Raw genomic sequence first — 17633 nt, 5'->3', positions numbered from 1 at the left:
AACAGAAACAGAACATGCTTTGCAGGGGGCTCCCTAATTCTGAAGTTCAGCTTCTTAACACTGGCTACTAGCTGTGGCCTAGGTTGGTTGTCATCGCAAGATCCTTGGACGGACACACCCATATCTGCGGGTAATCATGAAATTCATTAACTGGAAGCAATTCAGGGAGTCATCACAAGGAGAAGAAAAGAAGTGATCTGTTGCAGAAAGTCCAAAATAAAGTTGACTCCAATTACATATATTCATATTTCTTCTTCTCTGCCATGCAAATAGGTGAAGGATATGTATGAGTAAGCGTGTTGGCAAGAGACTAGAATTTAAAAAAAAAAAAAAAAAAAAAAAGTTTTTTTAAAAAAGAAAAAGCACATCTACAACTCAATTATTTATAGTTGCAAATGGTTTCATAATGCCAACTGGTATCATTACCACAGGCCACTGGCCATGGCTTAGAAACATTTTTATTTCATTTAGAAATGTTTCTATTTGTTGTAACAACAGCCGCTGTGATGGGATTTGCCCTGCATTTTGTCCATAAAGCAACCCTATAAGATATGTAAACAGGAATTCAATTTTCTTTAAGTCAAAGAAGGCAAAAATATGGTCGTCAGAACAAGAACTGCTTTCTGTGGGATACTCTAGTTAAATGAAAGCTATTCAACTTGAATCAATTGCTGTATCCATTCTCCAATACACAGCAGATTTATATTTCAGAAGGTTTTTGACAGAGAACAAAATGTTACTGAAATCTCTCTTCCATTCCTTTTGTCCTACATAACATTCCATGAGCTGAACTCCCAACAAGGGGCATGTATTTGTCAGCTTCTGTTTGCACTTGTTCTATTCCAGTTTGTCTTTGTTGCAAATTTTCCGTTTTGATCCTTTCCTGACAAAACATTAATGTACACCTTTTGCTTGATGTTGCAACTGATAATAAAGAAAAATCAAAAATTTTATTCTGTACCATCTTAAAGCACCTAAACCTTTAAAAAATAATGCCTGCTATTTAAATCAGTGATAAAACATTTTTTTTAAAACATCACTTATGTAAAACACTAGAAATCCAGGGAGAAAATCATTGCAATTGAAAAATCCACACATTCCTACACAGAACCAATCCCTCGAGTATTTAAAAGCTAGATTAGTGGAGCGAGACAAGCTAGAAGTGGCAGGAACAAGCCTGAGCAAGATGAACTTCTTCTTCACTGCCTGGACCCCAGGACTACCCCCATGGACAAACGCCAAGATGGAAAGAATGGACGGGTGCCTTTTTTCCAGCATATTTGTGCAAAGCCTCAACAAGTGCTCAAGAGGGACCCTGGTCTGACAGTGACAAAGGTGTGCAGCCGCAAGCCCATCAAGCAGAACATCTGACACTGTCCTCGCCATTTAATGACTAGGACTGAGCCAGTTCAAAAGCAGTCAGAAACAGATTTCGGACAATGGGAGAGCTAAAACACTGTTTCTCAGGGATGATGTCCAAGAGGTCTCTGAAGCTGGGTGTCATCCTTTAGGGTGGCCCCGAATAAAACAGTGACGCATTATGCCTCCCGGCTGGCTTATATATACTTTGAACGGCAAAGACACCACCAAGTCCCGAGGACTTCCGACGAAGATCTTGGGGCAAGAAGAGATGTCCACCAGCACTCTCTGTGACCTGTTAGAGAGAAACATTCTTAGCTACTCCATCACCAAGCAAAACTCCCCCGCCAGGCTGTCTCCATGACTCCTGGGGACAAAGCTGTAGAGAGACTGAGAAAGTACACCTAAGAGAGGTGGCCTTTGTCTCATCTGCAGGATCACTAACGAGGTGTCCAGATATGAAATCCAGCTTCAGTCTAGAAGTGTACCAGATTTCTGAAACAGCATCATGGTAGTCAACCACCAAATTACTTCTGCAAAGAAAGAGTTTCATGGCTGACATTTGCACATGCTCCTGGCATCAAGAGATGAATAGTGTTTTTTTGTTTTTGTTGTTGGTTTTTTGTTTTTTGTGTGTTTTTTTTAACTAGAAGATTAATCACTAGATGTTGCAGGACAGCAGATACTTAATTATCATGGAAGGCGACTCAGGCTTCTTGGATGTGCAAATGTCCAGCACTGGCTCTCTCTCCAGCCCAGGAAGACATAAGAGTGACTCACAGGTGACCAGATGGACTTCCCCTACCCTCTCCTGTGGTATCCCACGAAAGACAGTAGGAACTTCCAGATACTAATAGGATATGACTTCAGTACCTTCCCATCTAGGTAGGAAAAGAACTCAGAGAAGATAGCATCAGATTTCAAGATTCCATATACAGGATCAATTTGATTTCCTGAGGTTTTTAACCTTGCTGACACTGGCGCATTAAAGAAAATACAGTTCTAGAAGCTCAACTTTAAAGGTGCTGTGGCTGCAAAACAAAAAAACACTTTCCATCTATCCATCAAGGTTAAGCTTAGGCACCACAAAAACAGCTAACACCTCAATGTATACAATTCCGTGTTTCAAGGGGCAACTAGTGATTGCATATATTTGGGGGGCGGGACCCTTGCATTTTTTCACCTTTCCATCTCCATGTCAAAATCACTCTATGGGGCCGATTCAACTAAGCAAATCTATGTCTTCTCAGTCTACAGATTCAGAGAAGGGACAGTGTAATTCCTGGGGTATCTGGGTGATGAAAACTGCTGAACTATGAGTCAGAAAGCCAGGGCTGTAGCATGGGCCACTGGAACCTAGCAGGTCATTTAACCTCCTAGATTCTGTTTCCACCCCCAGAAAATGAGGAAGGCACTCTCTGCTTCAGTCCTTATGACAACTCAGTGAAACAATTTATACAAGGCACTCTAAAGTCTGTATTGTGTTATCATATATCAAGGTGGACCCATGACATACAAGCCGATATACCTGGTTTGGATGACTGTGGTTTTCAAGGCTGTAAATTATTCAATCAGAGGCTTAGACTGCAAAAAGCCATCAAGAAACAAAGGTCATTTTGAGCAGTCCCACAAAAGAAGCAGCAAACCTATGACTCTATCCCAAAGAAGTCTTAGTAAATGCTGGATATTTAAAATGGGAGAGTTAAGAAAATTTTTTTAAAGAAATGATTTCCTGAGATATCAGGGAAAAGAGTTAAATTAAGTGCACTATTTAGAGACAGAAACACTGAGATTAGTCAGGTCACTAAATGTTCTCTACAGAGCAGAATAGAAAACAGCTAGTGTTTGTTCATTTTCATAGATTAATAATAACCCTCCAGGACTTAAAAACAAAATGAACTGCAACTTCCAGAGTTCTGACTGGAAAAGGGTCTAGAAAACACTCTTATGCCACCAGTAAGACTCATGTTTCAAGGTGACATTCAAAACTATTTTTCATCATTTTAATGTTGCCACTTACTCACAGTCACCTATTGTAAACTCTAGGATGTCTGAAATAGATTAAAGTTTGCTGGCAGGAAAAAAAAAAGTAGTCTTCCTCCTTTTGTATCCGTCTACAGATTGTTAAAACAGTACTGCTCATTTGGATGATGCTTAGATGAAGAAAAATACAACCTGTTCCTTCTGAAGCATAGGGAAATGTACAAGGGGTTACAGAAGTTTAAATAAGAACAGGAAAGCCAAAATAAAACACCAAAAATTTGAATTAGACGCTATCACCATATTTCCTTCAAACTCAATAGAAATTACCGTTTTTATAGGAGACTTTTAAATAAAGACTCAGATCATCTTTTCTTCCATCAATACAATAATAGAAACTTGTCTTGTGGACCCACATATAAAATGGGCCACCTATTAAAAAAAAAAAAAAAAAAAAAAAAAAAAAAAAAAAAATTGCCCATCCTCAGAAAAGTGTCAGATCAAGGATTGGAGGCAGCAGTGAGAAGGAAACTGTTCATTCCCGGCTCCTTAGGTAAAGGCTGTCTCCCCCAGAAGTTGCAACTTGGGGCCACACTTCTCACAGGTCTGGGTTGCAGTGACCCCAGCAGCTCTAGACTAACTGGAAATGCAGTCTAGAGGAGGGGAGAGCAATTAAAAACAAAATCCATCTGGAGCCCTTTCTGCCTCCACTGGAAACTGTCAGGGCACAGCTGGGTAGATAGGGCTTTGTGTACACCCCAAAGGAGGCTTTTTAGCAGGCCTAGGGCCCAGGGTTTGAGTTTCTAAGGTCAGGCTACCTTTTCTATACCTGTCAGAACTTCTATCGGAAGCAAACAGTCCTTCACACCAAAGACCACCCTCTGTCTGGAAAAGTTGTCCTCACCCACCAGCACGGCAATTTTTAGGTAAACTCACATGAGTAGGAGAGAGGTGGTGGACGGCCTCTGGGCAGCCAACTCAAGAGGACACAGATACAGTGTCCAACTGCCCTCTCACCACATCCGCCTCACTCCTGATGGGCGGACAACACAGCGGAGGCAGTTTCAGGGTCCCTCTGTTTCTTCCAAATAATTCTCCATTCCATGTGTACTTCACCTGGGCCTGACAGCCCTCATCAGAACTCCAGAACTACTCTCTTCCAGATAAAATCACCTCCTCAGGGTAATCATCTTACCAGAAACCTTCACCTGAGTTGGAGAGCGGGGTCGCCAGAATGCTTCAAGAAGATGGATCAAGGCCAGAGAACAGATGTTAGGGGCGAGAAGCCCAAACTCATTCACTCATTCAACACAATAGCACTGTTTCTAAAAATCCTCACATAACCAAAATCCAATAGGAATTCTTTCAATACGAAGAAAGTTTTAGCCATTCAAAGACAAAGCAATGTTTCCTGCCTTGCATTTCAATAATAACAGTGTTTTGTGTGATTATAACTGTAGTACTATAAAACTTAAATATCACTGATCAAATCCAGTGTTCTACTGCATACAGCTTTTGTTCTAGAAGATTCATCATCGGTCCTTTCTTTACCTTTCTTTCTCCTTAGCACAGGCTTCCTACACATTTCAACCACCTTTTCACCCACTGTTGTGTGAACAAAGCACGAAGCCACTCGAACAAAGAGGACATCACAGATTTTCCCACTGTTGTGTCCACTAGGCCCCACACTGCTTCTAGACAGGCCTACTATGCGCCAAACGCCGGGAAAGAAACAAAGCAAGAGACCCTGCTCTCCTGAAGCACCCATGCAGCTGCAAAGCAGACAATCAACAATTCAGAGGAGGAACAAAGTGTCATCAAAGAGGAAGGTGCTGCGGGAGCACAGAACAGGCACTGTGCAGGCTAGGCTGCAGCTCCCCAAGGAAGGGAGCCCAGCGAGGAAAAGTTAAGCCAGTGCAGGTGAAGGGAAGGTGAGCCTCAAGGAAGAGAGGTCAGCATGTCTAAAAGCTGGGATATAAGGGGAGCAAAGGGCTTGAAGGAGGAAATGCAATCTGACCGTGCTGGAGCGAATCAGGGGAAATGGAGGGCAGTGAGGTAGAAGAGATAAACAAGACCCCCAAAGCTTTCTAAGCCAGGTTAAGGATCCTGGACTTTTTCCTAAGGACAATGGTAATCCAGGGCAGGGGTTAAGTAGAGCAGTGATGCAAACAGGTTTCTAATGTTAAGAAATGTTCATTGGGGCTTCCTAGAGGACAATGGGTTGGACCAGAATAAGAATGCAGAGGCAGTGGCCACTGAGGAGGTGAGGCCCAGCCTGTAAGAAAGGGTTAAGTTTAGCTTCCACATAAGGGTCACACGGAATAGGGAAGGTGGAGATTGGGCAGAAGAGCTGGCTTAAACTAGCCCTGTGGTGGGGGAAAGGAGAGAGAGAGAGAGAGAGAGAGAGCGAACAGTGATATAATTCTAGAATCAGCGCCAGTTCCTTATATGGGAAAGATAACCAGGGTTGCTGGAATGTAAAAGAATGTGGGGGTATGGTCAAAGGCAGGGACTGTTGGCAAAACATTTGCACTAGTTAACTCTGATAGGCTGTACAATTCAAAATCTCAAAGGCAGGCTAGTTAGCTCTCTCAGATAGGCTGTAACCTCTGGAGTATCCCATCAATGGGGAAATAGGGGAAGGACATGCGTATTAGATGTAGGATATAACTATTGCCATGTTTTTATTTCAGGCACGACTGCCATGTTTCTGGCTGTGCGTCTGTTCCTGCAAGATTCTGAATAAATTCTTTTCTCCTCCACAACTGGGTGAGCATTTTTAAAGTATAGTGTTTGTTTCTAACACAGCCCCAAACACCCCAGGCCTAAGAAGCCACTAGACTTAAGTTCATACCTTGAAATCAGACTCCTCCAAAGCTCAACACCTAGGGAAATGTCCCCTACCTCCTGCCCCACGAGGGAAGAGCTACGATAGGAAGCAAAGCAGGGTCATCACTGTGTCTGTCTGGTCCTAACAGAAATGACCATCAAACCCAACGGTCTGTCACCAGCAGGCAGCCTACAGGATGAAATGAGCTGACAGCATGAGAGCCATTGCCTCCTTCACCCCCACCCAGGATCCCTGTATAATGGTGAGACTTCTGGCCAAGCCTGAAACTCCTGAGTGCTCTCCCCAGCCAGACCTGCTCGCACCCGCTCTCCCCAGGGCAGGGCTCCCTCAGGAACCCAGGTCAGCATCAAGAGCAGAGGACCCCAGCATCAGGCAGAGGAGACTTGACAGCGAGGAAAGTGGCTCAGCAGAGGTCACAGAGAAGCCGAGAGCATGGTGGGAGGAGAAGGAGGGGAGGGCCTTTGGGAATGGAAAGTACCAGGTTTCAACAGGGACCAGTTCCCAAGGGGAGCAGTTGGCAGATGAGAATGGGAACCACTCCCGACAGAGCCAGACTGTTGCTTGGTCTGGTCCAGAATCTGAGCTGCAGTAATCTCACTTTTTCCTTCCAGATTGGCCCTGGGAACAGTCACAGAAGAAAAGAGACAGAGCATATAAAAACATGAACTTCCATACACCAAAAGTAAAATAACTGCAATAAAAGAAAATCAAACCGAGGAAATATCTGCAGCAAATATGACTTAAAAAAAAGATTAATATCTAGGACACAAAAAGAGCTCCTACATGTAGACTAGGAAAAAAAAAAAATCAAGACTCCCATTTGCTAATTGTGTAAAGCACAATTAGTAGGTAAACATACATGGAAATGTTCTATTTCTGAGAGATCAAAGGAATGCAAATTTTAAAAACCAAGGAACCTGTTTCATCAGCCAAAAAATAACAAGTACGACAATCAGGTTGAAGCAAGATACATTCACGTATCTTTAGTAACAATGTAAATTGGTACAGGCGTTTTAGAAAACAATTCAGACCAAGCCCCCTTTGTCTTAGTAATAAGCCTTCTGATGTGAGTGTATCCTAAGTAAATTGCTCAAATGTATAAAGATCTTCACTGCAGCTTTGTAACAGTAAGCAATCTGCAACAACTCAAATGTCCAAAAGTGACAGAAAACTTTAATCAGGATAAAACAACTCAATAGAATATTACATAGTTGTTGCAACTGATAATTGTGATATCTACATCACAACATGAGAATGTTTATGTTAAATGAAAAAAGCAAAGCTCAAAAAAAAAGATTTAAGTTAAATTGTCAAGAACTAGGAGATAACACATCAAAGTGAACAAGATTTATGGCCTGGGATCGTGGAACCAGAGGGAACTTTTTTCTTTTATCGGTTTGCCCTTCTTGTAATTTTGGTGCAAAAAAAATGTTTAAAACATAGTATTTCATTCAGTCACCTAGTGGTGAACACCCTTCTCTGTGAAGGTGAAGCAGATCGACCTGCAGAGAATGTAGATTCCAGCTCAGGGGAGGTATCTAGCCTAGCCTTCTCAAGTTCCTAAAGTCCATTTGGATTCAAACCCAAAAGCCAAATCACTCTTTCTTGGCTCTGCCCCCAAGGACTGGCTTCTCCCAGTGGCTCCTCCTACCCCGGGTTCCCCAGAGACGCAGATTTTTCCTTTGTTCTTGTTTTTCTACAGTTCTCACAGGCCATGTTCTCCCCTTCTTCCTCTTCCTTTTTGAAACGTTTGTTTTTGTTTTTAGTATTTATTGAGATCCTACCATGTGCCATAGAGAGAGTCCTCATCTGATCCTTTTTAACAATCCCGTAACATAGGTGTTGTTATAATCCTCATTTTACAAAAGGAGGAAACTAAGGATCGCAGATTTAATAAATGTGACGTGGGTCACACTGCCAAGGAGTCAGGGGCCCCTTGGCCTCAGTCTCCCCAACTTCAAAGCCCTCACTTTTAACAGCCATAGGCAGCCTCTTCCCCACTTCTATTTCTCCCTCTCCTCCCTACTCCATGAAACAGAACAAAACAAAACAAAAATCCCTGAAATGTCACCTCTTCTATTTGCACTAGCTGCCTAAAGAAACATTAATATTACAATGAATCAAGAAACATCAGTATGAGCTGCTTACAAAGTAACCAATAAGACAAGGCACTGCTGTACATGTTAATTGGAAAAATTGACGCAGAAGAGAAAAGGAATTATCAAGAGACTAAAATCTGCACCTGCAGGTAAAATCAAATGCAATCCAAAGGACTTCTACTTGCAAATTAAAAGCAGAATATGGCCCCTGATATGACTGTTAAGAAGAACTGAGCTCCTGCACTCTCCTTGCAAAAAAAAAAAAAAAATTCCACAATTAGCTTTAAGATTCCTTCCAGTTATAATGCATTCTGCCTCCAGAAATGGATATTGTTTGGGGCATGGCTGCAAGAACAGTAAAAGGGAGCAGAGGAAGTATTAAGGTATGAAACAAATATAGATGGGGTGATAAATGATTCTAGGCACCATTTATGACTGACTCTATAAATCCTGACAACAATGATAGCTAAAATATAAATTCTAATTAAATATAAAACCTAACAAAGTCAAACAACAGCAAATGACATTTGACAGAAGTAAAGGTCTTGGGGGGAGCCAAGAAGAAGAATTACAATAAAATCTATTCATAGAACTGTACAATGTTAGCGATAGAAGGAGGCTGAGAGCTCAAACCTTTCACATGCTTGGTTTTTTTTTTGCAAATGGGGAAACTGAGGCCCACCAAGGAGGAATGGGTGGGCCACATCGCCTTGTAGTAGGGCAGGAAGCAGAAACTTGGTCTCCAGACTCCCAGTCCAAACACAGCCCACCACACCGCACTCACTCTGCACTATCCCAGAAAGCGACTTCATTTTAAGCCATATTTCTGAAAAAGTATTAAACATTCCATAAATATTAAATTCCTTTTTAATAATTTTCAAATGCACAGGAGCATATTTAAAAAGAAGCCAAGGTTGAGTTTCTTTTGGAAACCTGCTCACTGCTCAGTATTTAACCTAGTATTGAGTGAAATATTAACAGGCCATATAATGGTTTCAGTGTTCCTTCACTAAAGCTAAAGAGAATTCGAAAAAAAACATATCCCCCAGGCCTTCGGTGGAGTTTCTGGAGCACACATTAAACTCAATGCTCTGTTCAACAAGCCCATCACTGTTAAGTAACTCATCAGAAAATAAAGAGGGAATTACCAAAGGGGAATTGCCAAAGCAATTAGTTCTCTGAAGCAGATGACATACAACTGTTGTAGGGAGGAGCGTCCCGGTTAGTCATATTTCAGAGCCAGAGCCTACTAATCTGTAAATAAAAGTGCATCACGTATGAGTACAGCTGTGGGGCGGGCTGGGGCTGCCGGGCTTGTGCACCAAGAGAGTAAATAGTCCTCTTCTGCTCCGCGCACCTATCAAGGGAGGGACACTGCCCCCGAAGACAACAATGACAACAAAAATCCTCCGTAATATTCACAAAGCTTAAGGAAGATGAACCGGTCTGCCCCGAGCAAGCTAGGAGAAAAGCGATTTTTCTTTCTCATTTTGGCATGAATTGGCCAAGATTCATTGACTGCTGTGGCAAAGGAGAGAACATGAGGGGCCAGGAGGGGCAGGGGCGAGAGGGTATGTGAGCTCCGGGCTTTCTGATCAGCTCCCTGACTACAGTGTGACCTCCTGTCACTGCACATTTCCTTCTTAAAGTGTGCATTCATCACCGCACCACCACTTATCAAACTGGAGAAAGCGTTCCTATCTGCCAAAGCTGGTGAGGCGAACAACGACCCAGTGAAGCTCTTTTAAGAGTCACAAGTTCTTCATCTCTCTGGGACTCTCGATGCAGAAAGACATCTGGAGCCCACCTTAAGCCAATCCCTTGAAACAAAGATAAGCATATTGCCACTGTCATCATTTTCTTCAATTAATAATTATTGAAAGTATATAGGCATCCCAGGAAGGTAGGCGGATGAGTGAAAGAGAGAGAAAACACTGCAGAGACAGAGTGAGGGATGGGGAGAGAGCCTGCATGTGAATTCGAGTGGACAGACGGGCGTCAGAAATGAAGGCTCAGCGCCCCCAAGCACTTTCCTGCCCTGATCACCCAGACAGCTCTGTCCCTCTACTGAGTTCTTTAAATATGACTCCTGGGCACACGTTGCCTTCTGTACTCAACTTTAAGCTCCTTAAGGTCAGATCTAGGACTTGAGAGATCATCTATGGTAACTATTAGAGAGTGTGGGGTGGGGTCCAGCACTTAACAGCTGCACCTTGGGCAAGTTACTTAGCCTCTCTGTGCCTCGGTTTCCCCGTCCGTGAAATGGAAATAACAATGGCGTCTCTCTCAAAGGACTGCCATGAAGCTTAAATGAGTTGACACACAGAACAGAGTGAACCACTGGTCATCTCTCTAGTCCCTTTAGGGTATAGCTGGCATAATGCCTCTCATACATTAAAAGCTGACTGGTTATTTACAGACAGAATGATCTGCTCCTGGAGTTGTTTTCTCTGTCCCTCTCACCCCTACCTAATCTTCTTGTCCTTTAGGTATGGTAGATAATCACTGCTTTCATTATGAGTTATTTCAGGTAACACTGATAATATAGCCCATCTACATAACTCAGGTCGGGGGGAAAAAAAAATCTCAAATAATCCTCAAATTTTCTCTAATTGTATTAGAACAGACTGCCCACTAACACCCACTTAATCAGATAATTTGCAGCCTTCCCCTTCAATTTGAGCCATGGCGTCTTAGGCTAACTTTTTCCCCAGAGCCAACACTCACCAATTCTACATCTCTATGTTTTCTATAAAGTACAAATGGAAACCAAGAAGCCATGGGTAGTAGCTGGGTATGTGTGTGAATATATATATATATACACACACACATATATACATATATATATATATATACACATACATATATAAAATTCATATTTAAAAGAGTCCCCATAAAGCTTTCGGGAGAACCTCTCAAGTCATGAAGCACACCCATATTGACATGATTTATCAAAGTACAGTAAATGAATTGCCACAAATGAACAATTGCTACCAAGTCAAGTAGATGGCACAATGTGATTTATGCATATCACATGAGATGAATAAATCAACAGTGGAAAAGATCAAAGGAAATGCTGGAATTGTTGTTAATATGTAAATATGTACAGGGCTTCACTGAAAATCTTCTTAATAAAACTGTTTAGAGGAAAATAGAGGGATCATTTGTTCAAATGAAAAGAGATACTGCATGGGCTGAATTTCAAAAGCAGCATTCATTTCTATACACACACATATTAGATTTAGCTAAAATTAGCTTGTTCCTTTTTTTTTTTTTTTTTAAGGCCTTAAAGGAATAAAGGTTTCAAGAAAATTTCATTGAGCTTCAGTTCAGCATTGAGTTTCCAAGGTGCCTGAGCAGCTACAGAAGTTTCTGCCATGATCTACCCCACCCCTCCTTCACCCCAGATCTCAGGGAGAAGGCATTCGAAGTCTGCAGCACGGCAACCTTCAGCCTACACTTTACTGTCTCTCACCTTCTCCCTTATGCACCCTAGGCCAGAAGATATCACTCCTGAAATTTATTCGTCCCCTCCTATATGTCAAACTTTCTGACAGGCAAAAGAGCCCAAAGTCTGATTTTTAAAATCACTTTTAGGCCAAGGACTCCTCCAAATTTATCTCCAGATCTGACCTCCAAGCAGTTTTCTTCCTACCCACTTACTGCGTGCCCAATTCAACAACTCAGATGTCCACCAGCACCTACACACCAGGCAAAATGGCCTGGCCAGTTACCTAACCACACACGTGCTGGTTCTGTCCCCATCCTCCATCAATCTCTTCCCACAGAAATGCTATCCAGCCTTCAAAGTTCAACTCAAAGGATCCCTCCTCATCAAAGTCTTTGCTGATCACTCCGACTCAGCATCACTCTTCTGAATTCCTTCAGTGTTTGAACTTAACCCAGTAAACACAACCAACCCCATCCTGCCTGGTATTAGCTATTTCAGAGCACATCTTCTTTCCCTTGTGTGGCCATAAAGAACAGCCTTCGGGTAGCTCTTAACGTTCATTCCCACAGCACCAGGTAGTAGTTTAAAAGATACACAATGAATAAATGAATGTATCATTTTTGTAGACAGATAATACCTGGGAACAACAGCTAGGTCAGGACGTGACAGGGCTATACTGTATTTACAAAATAATTAGGACAAGAAATAATTATAGTCTAGGATTTCATTTAAAAAAAAAACTTAATGAATATAACAGAGTAGAACGTGAGTGATATCGTTTCTCTGCCCAGGTTTAGCCATCAATGGTGAGGACTATAATGAAGCCATTATTTATGTAAAATGTTTAGATAATGCTCATAATCTTCCTTTAAATGCAATCATAGAGAATGTCAGCTGCTTAAAATCCAAGGTGACCTCACACTGCTTTGTCAGTAACACAACATGAGTATTCATAAGACACTTAGATGTGATTAATATAAAGACCTGGGTCTCTTCTCAATAAGCTGCACATACTGACCAAGAGAGAGGACATTTTGCTGCCTGTTTCTTCGTAATAAAATCCTTGCTATATTTCCATTATGACAAATCACTCTCTTTAAACACCACAGGTTAAGAAAAAAGGTTTGCAGGTATATAAACCACATATGCAATGAAATTATTTCTCAAAAAACTTACACGTGAGGATTTTCTGCCTAGCACATAACCGTTAAAATGGGCAACACCCCAAAGGGATATAGTAAGTAAGACAGCCAACTTACTTCCTTTCAGCTGACAGTTATAAACCTTAATAGGCTTACCTTTTGCAGTAACTCCAGGTTATTATTCTGTTTCCGTTTAAAGAATACCTCCCTAACCAACAAAATGTAAAGTACCGAGTTACATATTTCACAAGGATATTCTGTCTGTGATAAATTCCTCTCTCTCACCCCGTTTAGGACTTTTTTGGCTATCCTTTCTGAGGCATAATACCTCAATCACTCAGGGTTCCCATTTATTTGTCTTTACTCAGACCACAAATAACTTCATTTATGCATGCAATTCATCAGTTCATCTTCCCACAGTATAAAACTAAAACATAAGCATCCTAGCACAGTTAGGTAGTTGGCAACCTAGGCTAATGCAAAACTCAGAAAAATAAATAAAAGGCCTGTTTGCTTTGCGAAGCTGCAAATGTGTACAGTGTTGGTGCAAAGGCCAAGGAACAAGTATATTGACTTGTATGGTCCAGAAGCAACCATTACAAAATAAGATCGTGAAAATCACTCTGCCAAGAGACAAGGCATATGATCACAGTGATGGCTTAGGCTGATGGATCACAAACCACATTCCATACACTAGTCTAAGGAACTGTACATATATTATTTCATTCTATCCTGACAGGCAGCCCAATAAGGAGACGCTTACTCATGAAGAAATTGAGGCATAGAAAGTTTATATAAATGTCCACCTTCGCAGGGGTGGTTCCAGATTTTAAATCCAGACTGTCTGGTTCCAAAGCCCCAAGCTCTTATCTCAAACACAGAATGCACATGTAACTTAAAAACTTTATCTTAAGTGTAGAGAGAGAGCTCTCTATTTAAAGAAATGTGGTGACTCATTTTAAAATGAACATTTTTGATAAAGCAAACACCCACCTCTTCACAAAGTAGTTTTGAAAATCCAGACATTCATATACGAGGTTTGGTAGAAGTAGCCTGTGCCTCTCACCAAGCCAAGACAAAGCTCATGACCCAGAAAGGGCTCTCCAGAGACCACCCAACACAGCAGTTCCCAAACCTGTGCAGTACAAGTAGCTGGAACAACAATGATTCCAGGAGATCAGCCAGGAACACTTTGATTCAGTAGGTCTAGGGTAGAGCTCCAAAATCAATTCTTAGAGGCTCTCCAGGTGATTCTGTTGCCCAGCCAGGTTTGATCTGGTTTATCTCTGGCTTCCAGCAGGACCACTCCCAAGGCAAACACAAAGAGGGGATTTATTTCACAACCTCCTTTGGTTGTGTAAACCAGTGTTCCGAAGTTCTACCTAACTTCCAACTCTCCTGATTTCATTTGAAGCAGTATCCTCTTGTCCTCCCTTCAAAAGAGAACCATGAGTCATCAACCCTTGCATAAACCCTTTGTCTGCAAAACTCCCTGGGCCAGAGAACTTTACTGTCCATGAGGAAATCAGGAAGTTGTAAAATCCAAACAGACACAAAGAAATTCACGATTCAACAAATACTCGTTGCCCCTGAATGAGCAGGCCTCTTTCCTTATACAGGTATGATATTATAGCAAAAGCCTAAAACATGGAAATTGTTAATTATAATAATTCTTTGGTAGCATAATATTCTCAACACATTAAGATGACAATTAAAATTATCAGGTTTGAGCCCAACATGCAATAATCAATAATCACAAAGTCAAACACAGACTTCTCCATTAGGCAAATCAATTAAACCAAAGAGATAGCTACTGTAACCTAAGTTTTCAAAAATGATCTTGGCCATTTGTTCATTTCCCAAGCGATAGACTTTGCAAAGACAATTACATGTATCCAACAAAGGGCTCAAGCATGGCCAGTGGGCAGTTATCCCAGGTCAGAATTTATCCTTGGGTGGAAAATAGATAGCATCGCAAGACTCTCACCTGATAGCTGATGCACTTCCCTGTAGTGGTGATGGAGGAGGAGACTGTCACACAAGGATGACAAATAAACCCACGGCTTGAATGAACCACCCTGGTGACTTGCTTCACGATGCTCCTGAGATGGTCCAGGAACGTGAGAGAGGAAAATCCAAAATGAAAAACAGAATAAATTGCTTTAAATAATAATTCCATTTTAAGAATCTATTCACTAAAATATGAATTTTAAGAACATCACATTTTATGTTCTGTTTTAAGAGGACTACACAGATACCAGCCAGCTCATAAGGCAGGTCAGGTTTTATTCAAGGGGCTCAGAGGGAGGCCAACACGCACAAAGACCATCAATTCAATCAAATTAAGAGCTTGGTCTCCCCATTTGAGCCAGTTACTGCCACACCTTTCCCCAATCATTCTAGCCAATCATCTGATAAACACATGCTAGGAATCACAGGAATATCAGGTGAAAAATGGGCATGGTTTAAATAGTAATTGAGTGAAAATCTAATTTTAATACGGCATATATTATCCATCAACATGCAACTTGAGGATCCATCATGAAAGAGCACAGCTATTAGCATATCAGTCCAATGCAACAGGAAAAATAAAGTAGAAAATGCAGGAAAAATTTTGAAAGTATGCATATATTCACTAGACTTACCACTAAACCAAAAATCATTTAATTACTGAAGGTATGTCTGCTTCATTTTCATGTTACTACAAGGCCTTGCACATGGTTAAGTAAAAATTATCTACTGCATGATGAAAGAGTAAATGTGGGAATGAATAGATAAAAGAAAGAATGAATGAATCTTCTATATACCTTTCCATCAGGGAGCTTGGTGTTGCAGTAGTTTTTGTGAGGTAAAGACCTACGTACAGAAATGGAAGAAATTGAGGACTTGATCTGCTAACATAGTTTTAGCCATATCCATTAAAATCATATTTTGAAATACTGACAATTTCCAAATATCCACATTAAATAGAAAGAATCAGTAGTGCAATTAGTATAAAATAATCCCCAAACTAGTAAACGCTGGAATGATTTTCAGCCTTTGATCATTGGAGCCGATCTACATATTTGTTTAGGCTGATTTTAAATTTAGCTTGGGTTTCCTAAACTCACGCCAGGTAACAGTAGGAAGGAGAAGGCCCAGGATTATATTGGGTGTCAGAAAGAAACTATTCTGGAGCTCTGAACATGATCTCCAACGTGAATAATCTGTAAACAGGTAAGCGAGCCAATTATCCTTGGGTGCATGGCAACACATCTCAGTAATCATGATTATTTTCATCCATACACTCCCTGTTTTTAAGAGCACAGCCCAGCTGGAAAGGAAAATAACTTCGATTGCTTTCCAACACTTTTCAAAGTAATGAATAGTAGCCAAAGTATTCTTACTTCTAACTGATTTACTCACCAAGCATTTATTAAAGCATCTGTTGCATGCCTGGGACTGATATGCACAAGAAGTCATTTTTCCAGTCCTTGGTTTCCCCATGTGTAATACGCGTGTACAGGGAGAAGGTAAGTTGTTCTAGGCTATAATATCTTTTGAGTCCTTAAAACACACTGTCTTTAGACACTCCATGAAGAAGCTTGTTGAGTTACAAATTATAAATAGTAGCCAAGTTTAATAGAAGCTCACAAAATTCTATTTAATCTTGCACAGTACTTTTTTTAAGGGGGTCTTGCATTTATGCAGTAACATCTCAAATGAAGTATCAAAATACTTGATAATCGTTTTCAAACAAGGTGCAGGTTCTGTGGCTTTGCAGACAGAGCTTTATGAGCTCACAGCTGAGACAATGTTTGCTTGTATATCGATGCGTGTGCACACAATCCTATTTACATATCACCTGGCAGATAAGGCTTTATAGAGTCCAAATTACAGTCTCCTCCTATTCTGCTGAAGTGCAGGGAACAGTCAAACATGATGCAAATGCTGTAAAATATTAATTTACTCTCGCTACACAAGTTAGGGTAATAGAGAGCGTTAATGTAACCTGCTATATTCCATCAGAAAGAAGAAACGCAAGAATAAAAGCAGGACAGAGGAGCTGAGATGCAAAAACATAAAACCAATACAGCAAGAAAATAGCATATAGAATATTTTACATAATGATAGATACTAAAAATAGAATATTTGATTATTTTAAAAGCCCAGCAAAGCAACATAATATCATACCATTAATAGTGGAATATTACCCACAAAACACAGCCAAATAATATAAATGTGGTAGCAAAGACCAATAGATAATGGAGGTAAGGAGGGAAAGCTAAGAGTGTAGCTGCCATACACAGTGGCAGAAATAAAAGTGCACTTCCTCTGAACGTTGGAAGCACAAATGCTTATAGGTTAACAGCTATGACCATTATAACTTAAAAACCCCTGCTATATAACTAACTCCCCCAAGCCCATCACATTAAAGAGTACCTAAGTGGGAAAAGGAGTTCACACTCAGGGGAACCTCTCTGCCCTCTTAGGTCTCACTTCTGATTACAACACAATGAGTTTTCTGAAAACTAATTTTTAGGTAGGATACAAGTTTTGATTACATTATGGCAATTATCATTGCCTTTTCATTACTCCACAAATGGGATGCATTAAAAGTTAACAGAAAAATCAATGAAACATTTCTGCTGACATCAAATACGTCAAAGAAAATATATAATGCTTGTTGCTTTTTTTTGTTTGTAAGAGTTTTAAACATGTTCTAGTACATTTAGGGTGGTAGTAATATATAGGACAGGTGTTTATAGTAC

At 40.8% G+C, this 17633-nt stretch overlaps 1 protein-coding gene across 4 annotated transcripts in view; it reads right to left on the bottom strand.

Annotated features, from left to right (window-relative positions):
- ATXN1 (ataxin 1) overlaps nucleotides 1-17633 on the bottom strand; it is a 508626-nt gene that overhangs the window by 427119 nt on the left and 63874 nt on the right. The window contains exons 1-3 of one of the 4 annotated variants that reach the window (XM_037844370.1): nucleotides 16288-17558; nucleotides 15690-15738; nucleotides 14870-14984 (exon numbers count right to left, since the gene is read on the bottom strand). The gene's annotated coding sequence lies outside the window, so the exon portion shown is untranslated. Of the gene's footprint in view, nucleotides 1-14017; nucleotides 14840-14869; nucleotides 14985-15689; nucleotides 15739-16287; nucleotides 17559-17633 lie in introns of those variants that run through there. The other 3 variants (XM_037844372.1, XM_037844369.1, XM_037844373.1) reach the window with 3 other exon arrangements.

Source organism: Choloepus didactylus, chromosome 7, assembly GCF_015220235.1.
Source record: "Choloepus didactylus isolate mChoDid1 chromosome 7, mChoDid1.pri, whole genome shotgun sequence".
Lineage (NCBI taxonomy): Eukaryota > Metazoa > Chordata > Mammalia > Pilosa > Megalonychidae > Choloepus > Choloepus didactylus.
This window is presented reverse-complemented; position numbering and strand designations above follow the sequence as displayed.